The following is a 6,994-nucleotide window of genomic DNA, read 5'->3' as shown; positions in this document are numbered from 1 at the left end:
CGGGAGGGCGGGAGGAGGGAGGGACGGAGGAAGGGAACGAGGGAAAGCAGGGGGGCGGGCGGGTGGGTGTGTCCCGGCCCAGGGACCGGCCTCCGCGGCCGCCGCCGGCTCTGCCCGCCAGCCCCGGGGGGAGAGGGGTGCGGGGTGAGATGGAGGCGGTGAGTTGGGGCGGGCGGGCGGCGCGCGCGCGTAGGGGTCCTGGGCAGATGAGTGAGGTGAAGGGTTGGGGTGCAGGCGATCCCAGAGAGGTCCTGGAGGTAGATGTGAGGGGCCTGGGCGTCAGGGGATGTCAGCGGGCTGCAAAAACGAGTGGGGTGAGGGGTCTGGGGGTGAGGGCTGTGGGGAGGGTCTGGCAGACGAGTGGGGTAAGAGACGTGGGGGGGGGGGTAAGAGGGCCCGTGCGTGAGTGGTGGGGTGGAGGGGTGCGCGGTGCGGGGACTCGGGGACCAGGAGGGATCGCTTGGCTGCGGGAGTGAGGATGGGCCCCGGGGAGGGGTATGGGGTAGAGTGTGGGCTGGGGCTGGGGGTCCCGTGAGGGTGTTTGGGGGGAGATGCTGGGGAGGGGCGTCCCAGGGAGGGAACCGAAGAGCAGGGACGTGGGCGGGAGCGCCCGGGTGTGCGGTGCAGAGGCTGCTAAGGAGTGGTGCCTACCCCGCGGCGGCTGTGCCGGGGTCCCGGGCGCTGGTGTGAGGAGGAGCCCGGGGTTACCGGGATGTGGAAGCCGGGAGTGAGCGGGGGTCAGGATGGGGCCGTCTGCGGACGGGCTGGGGGCTCCAGGCGTGCGGTACTGGCGGAATCCGCATCATCTTTGTGCCCCAGAGTCCGCGTGCGGGGCCCTCGAGGATCAACCTCCTGGCACGGGGTGGTGTGCCTTCGAGGGGGGCCTGGGCAATGGGAATTTCCGGGTGCTCTACTGAAAAGGCCCCCCTCTCTGCCCCCCGATCGAGGGCTGGGGAGAGGAAGGGGCCCGTGGCGGGCCGAGCGGGGCAGGGACTGTGCTTCGGAAGCGCCGCCGGCCACTGTCAAGCCTGGGGCGACGGCTGGAGCGCGAGCTCGACGGCACTGACGGCAAAGTGCCCCTTCGGCCGGGAGAGCGAGCCCTGGGCGCCCGCGCCTCCACGTTCCAACTTGGAAGCCTCCCAGGCAGCTTTGTAAGCCAGGGGGCGGGGCAGTGCCGCAGGGGCGGGGCTGGGGGCGGGGCGGGCGCACTCGCGCGCGCGCTCCGCCAATCAGGAGGACTGGGGAGGGCCTGCGGGGCGTGACGTAGGGGCCGGGCTGAGTGGGCGGGCTGCCACTCAAGCGCCCAAAAGCGGGGTGCTGCGTTGCGCGCGCACTCCAGGCCTTGTGGGCGCGCCCGGGCTTGTTGCGCCCTAAAGGAAGCGAGGCCATGGGACCTTTCTCCTGCACATACACGGGAGCTTGGATTTGGTTGCAACCAGGCCGAGTGCTCACGGGGGAACCAGCGAGCCTCTCCAAAAATGTATTGTACATTTAAGGAAGCGCGCTTCTGCGGAGGTGGTGGTGGGGAGGGGGATGGGGGTCAGCCAGCAGGCCTGTCTGGTCTCTGCACCAGGGGTAGCCCAGTGCGGGAGACAGCCCTGGGACAGGGAAACAGCCCTGGGACAAGGGGCCTGTGGCTGAAGCAGGGGAGAGCACTTAGGGGAGCTGCTCTAAGAGATAGCCAGGTGAGCAGGGGGTGTTTTGCCCCCAAAGCCAGACCTCAAGTGACATCCTGGTTGTGTGCGAGGGGGGAGGAAGGGTCTGGGTGTCAGTTGCCTTGGCATGAGCGCTTCTAACTGCACCTTTGGGACCCCGGTGTAGAGCCCGGGGCAGCTAAGCCATGAAGGTTGAGGAGAAGTGCCCTCTGGTTAGGAAGGCAAGACCTACTTAAGTAGCCCAGGCCCCAGGACATGCCCTGCCGCACCCCCCCAAGCACAGACCAGATGAGGGCCCGATGGCACCCCGGCTGTCCTTTGTCCCTATTTCTGATGCTCTTCACATCTGTTACAAGGGTGGGTATGGCTGGGCCAGAGCCTGACGAATTAAAATGTTCTCTGAATTCTATTTTAGAAAACTACTGAATTCTAAGGGGTCCGAGAGGGCTTTTCCAGAGATAGCTGTGTGGGGAGATATGGTTCCTCAGATAATGCTTAGTGTATAACCACAAAGATCAGCATCCCTGCTGCCTGGCTGACACAGCACCCCATTAGCCAGGGCAAGGTGATGGGAGCATTTGGACTCACTGATCCACAGCCCGAGGCCTGATTTATTTCGGGTAGGGGACTCTCAGCGGTTTTGTTCACTTAGCTGAGGCTGGGAAGGAGCTCAGGGTACAGGGCCAAAGGAAGTGGTTTTCATCACAGATTCTCTACTGGCCTTTCTTCTAATAATGACTCCCGGGGCACAGATTCTCTACTGGCCTTTCTTCTAATAATGACTCCCGGGGCTCTCCAGTAACAGTGCTCCCTTACCTGCATCCTCTCTCATCCTCAGCTTCCTGAGATCACCTCAAAATAAACAAACACAAAACAAATCACACACACAAATACCCAGGTGTTTGTCTCAGGCTCAAGCAACCAAACAGCTTGCTTCTTTTAAGTCCTTCTTCCCCTTCTCCTCCATATTCTGTTCATTTAAAGTTTCAATTTATTCCATAAATAGTAATAGACATAAAAAACACAGTCCTATCTTTTAGTCAATCTATTTCCCTCTGTTTCTCCCTACCCTTGCTTAGATGATGACATAATTCCTATGTAACTATTAAAAAATAGCTAAAATTACAAGGTGAGCGTTTTCCATATGGTGACATAATCATTATAACTACCGTTAAAATGATTGCTTAATACCTAGATAATATAGTATTTTGGTTTTATAGATAAAGGAGAGATTCAGGAATTGCTATTGGGACAACTGACTGGCCATGAGGAGAAAATCCATATTTACCTCGAATAGATCAAATTGTTAAATATACAAAATTCTTAAGTAAGGAAGTAAACACACCAGAACAAATATGAGTAAATGCCTCTTTGATCTTGGATGGGAAAGGCCTAAGAGCGACAGAAACTCCAGAAATGACAAATGTAAATTTGGCTGCATTTGTTCATTAAACAAACATTTATCGAGCTCTCATTATGTGCTGGGTTCCGGTCTAGACCCAGAATCTCAGAGTTGTCCAAAAGGAGGTTTTGGGAGCTGGGCCGTCACACTCTCACCTGTCAGATCTAGCCTGGGCTGCCCCGAGGGCCTTAAGCCCCAGGCACTTTGGGTTCCCTGGGAAAGAAAGCAGAGCAGCCCAGTGACCTGGGACAGGTGCCAACCACCGAAAGCCAAAGCACACCAAACCTCAGAGAGGGAGCCCCAGAAACAGTACAGGGGAGCTCGGGGGTCTGTCTCTGGGTTTGCGCTTCTCAGCCTGCCCCTGCTCTGCTCTCCACCTCTGACTCCTCCCCTCCAGGCTCCATTCTTGGTCTGCCTTTTCTCTGTAAGTAGAAGTGAAAAACAACTCACACCAGCTTAAGCAACACTGGGGACTATCTTGACACCAGTAACCAAACTGGGTTGCCCGCCTGGGCTGGAGTGGGCTGGGAGCGGTGCCCCTAAGCGAGGAGCTGGAGGGCCCTAGAAGGAGGCTGCGAACTCCGGCTGCCCCTCCCGCGACCTGGAAGGCCAAGGTGTTGTTAGGGAAGCCAGAGGGCTTCCTTACGTCCCCAGACGCCCTGTCTGGTCTTCCCCACGCAGATGCCCACGACATCATTCTTAAGGGCTCCCTGACAGCTATTCCTTTTGCTCTCAACACTCATGCTCCCATGACATCCTGATTCCTCCTTTCCAAGACTCCCTCTCCCTATCACACCTGGGTCCCTCCAACCAAATGCCCAAGTCCACTGACACCCAGGGCTTCCTAGGCACCGTTTCCCTCTGCCCTTATCCCCAGCGATGCTTTCTAAGGGGCCCCACGTGGGACATGTGTAAGGCATCCTTCCCACCCACCTACAGACACTTCACTCCCGAGAAAATAGGTCCCTTTGTGGACCAGTGGTCCAGCAGGTGTAGCCTGCCCCCTGGTGGCCCCCGTGTTGTGAGGTCCTAATCATGTGCCCAATTGGATAGAAGGCTGGCTCCTGTCCCTGCCAGCTCCCTGGGGTATACCATAGCCAGACTGGGCTCACTCATGTCCTTCACTGCACCTAGCGGTCTTGATTTGCACTCCTGTTCAGCTTTCCCCAGGATATTAACAGAAATCCCTCAGGAATATGAGAGTCTGTGTGCTTGTGGAGGGGTAGAGAGCAGGGGAATTGATATGCCCCACTTGGCAGCCAGTCTTGGGGTAGGGATGGAGTGGCAGAGTTGATGCTGGCTGCTGGGGAGGAGAGACAAGAGGTCAGCCGGGGTCCCCAGCACAGAGGAAAGGCATAAAGTTGTTGAGGAAGTACTGGGGGAGTTTGAGAGCAAGGCACAGCCTCGTCTGGGACGACTCTGGGGCCTTGGGCTGAGATGTTACATCCTCAGGGTACCCAGAATCCAAGAAGCCTTCCTGGAGGAAGATACCCCCGTCACTTCCCCCTAACTCCAACATCCAAGGCCTGCCCTGCCCGGAGAACTTGGGTAGAAGTAGGGGACACCGTCAGGTCCTCCCTCGGAGTCCTGGGTAGGGACAGGACACGGCCCCACCCTGCAACCCTGTTACAAAGGAAGAGCCACTGGAACAGAGTGGGGAGGGCGCTGTGTGTCCTCAGCCCATTGGCAGGAGTGGCTTTGGCTCCTGAATGGAGCAGAGAGGCAGAGAGTCCCAAATTGATTTGGTGACTCTAGAGCCAGTGAGCCCCTCGAGGTGCGACCCCACACTCTGACGGATTGCCCCGTTGATACCTCTCCTATATCCCAGGGTGCAGGGTGTCACCTGGCCAGGCTGGTGGAACTGCTCTTGCCCAGCCGCTGGCGTCTGGCCTCTCACCCAGGTTCCCCAGGCCCTGGGCTCTGGCCCAGCCACGGGTACTCCCTTCATTCCCTGACCTGTGCTTGCAGAGCTGATGCGGACGGGCCCAGACATGCCCGCAGTCTGTGACGTGAGCTCTCACAGGCAGGTCTGGTCGCAGACGCGCATCTTGGCACACGCAGGTACAAGCTAACTTGTGCCCAGGCTCAAGTGCAAGCCGGGGCACGGCGCCCACGTGACAAGGCTGTCTGCCCAGGCTGGTTTCTCCCGCCTTGGCACTGCACGGTTCTCCCTCCTCCCCCACCCTCTGGCATCCACGTCCCAGTCCTGCCAAGCACTTGAGCCCTGCCTCCCACCCCTCTGGTCTCCTGGGACTCTCCTCAGGGACATGGTCACAGTGAGAGCAAGGAGTCTGCTGGCGATTTCTATTTTTCACACAAACTTCCCCAGAGGCCTAGGTGGAGAGAGAGCTGGGCTATCATCTCCTTTGGAACTGGGGGAGGGGAGGATACAAGGAGAAAAAGTCACCTTAATAAATCAGCCTGTCCGTTTCTGCATGCCTCCCCCCGCCCCCACCACCTCACTCATTCGCACCTGCTGTGCTTTGTCCACCGCACGTGTCCCAAACGCAGCACTGAAGCCGATTCTCAGAGGGGTCTTGACCGCGATGGCCCACCACTGTCTACCCAGCCCTGCCCTGGTGCTCACACGGCATGGGAGGCACCTCCTGTGCCCCATATCTGCCTACTGGGCTGGGGTGGGTGGAGGGGGAGGTGTGTGGGGACCCAGGGCTGAGGAGGCCCCATCTCCATCGAAAGGGGCCACAGCCAAGTGCTCCCTCTCTCTGGGCCTTGCTTTTCCAGCGGGAACACGCAGACGATGGTCTGTTGCCCAGAAGGGGGCGCCTGTCCTGGTCTGAGCTTGGAGATGGGACTGAGGAAGTAAAACATTTGGACGTTTGGAACCATTCAAATCGTTTTTAAAACACTGAACGCAAAATGTCCGTGCGGAATGAAGAGACTTGCCACGTGGATTTGGCCAGACCTGGAGCATTCCCAGGGCTCCTCAACACGGGCTGTTTCTGTGAGTCCCCGAGAGCTCCTGGCGGGGGATGTGAAGGTGCGGAGGTTTCACCCACGCTGCCTGCTTCCTGTGTGCCAGCCTCTGACTGGGCACCACCTGCTCCCACGGATACGAGGAGTGGAGACTCTCCTGGGGAAGGACCAGAGTGAGGGTCCCCCCCGAGGCCTCACGGGGAGCCAGCTCAGGCTCTGGAGAAACTCAGCCCCTGGGGTGATCGGCTCCACTGCTGAGCCCCGGAAACCAGACCCTTCAGGACCAGGGCCACTCCGGTTTTTCCAGGATAAGTCTTTGGTCAAGCTGGTGTCTCAGCTGTATCTGCCGCCACTGCTTCTCTTTGGGCCTGAACACCTGTCCTCCTGCTAGCAACTCACTGATTTTCCCCAAGTCCCAGTTTCCGTTCTGGGGGGAGAGAGAGAAATCTGTTTGGCCCAGTTCATTACCATCGTTCAAGTTCCTATGGTTGTATAAAGTATTACTCTAAAACGTAGTGACTTAAAAAAAAAAAAAAAAAGCAATGCCTGGTTGGCGTGGCTCAGTGGTTGAGCATAGATAGACCTGTGAACCAGGAGGTCACACACAGTTCCATTCCCACTCAGGGCACATGCCCGGGTTGCATGCTCAATCCCCAATGTGGGGGCCTGTGGGAGGCAGCCGATCAATGATTCTCTCTCAGCATTGATGTCTCTCTCCCCTTTCCCCTCTGAAAGCAATTAAAAATATTTTTAAAAAATCAACAAGAAGATAAGTATATGATCTGCAATCTGGACAGGACACGGTAGGAATGGCTCACCTCTGCCTCACGTGGTGTCCCCTGAAACCCTTGAAGACACTGGAGTGGGGGGCTGGTCTCACTTTCTCACACCACAGTGGATGCTGGCTGTGCCCTGAGACCTTGGGCTGCTGGCGGGAAGACCCCACATGGTTGTAGCAGCTGTGCCTTTTATTGACTGTCCTCGGATGTTTCGACATCTTGGG

This window comes from Myotis myotis, unplaced genomic scaffold (assembly GCF_014108235.1).
Source record: "Myotis myotis isolate mMyoMyo1 unplaced genomic scaffold, mMyoMyo1.p scaffold_m19_p_13, whole genome shotgun sequence".
NCBI classification, from domain to species: domain Eukaryota; kingdom Metazoa; phylum Chordata; class Mammalia; order Chiroptera; family Vespertilionidae; genus Myotis; species Myotis myotis.
The sequence above is the reverse complement of the archived record's forward strand: the minus strand, read 5'-3'. Positions refer to the sequence as shown.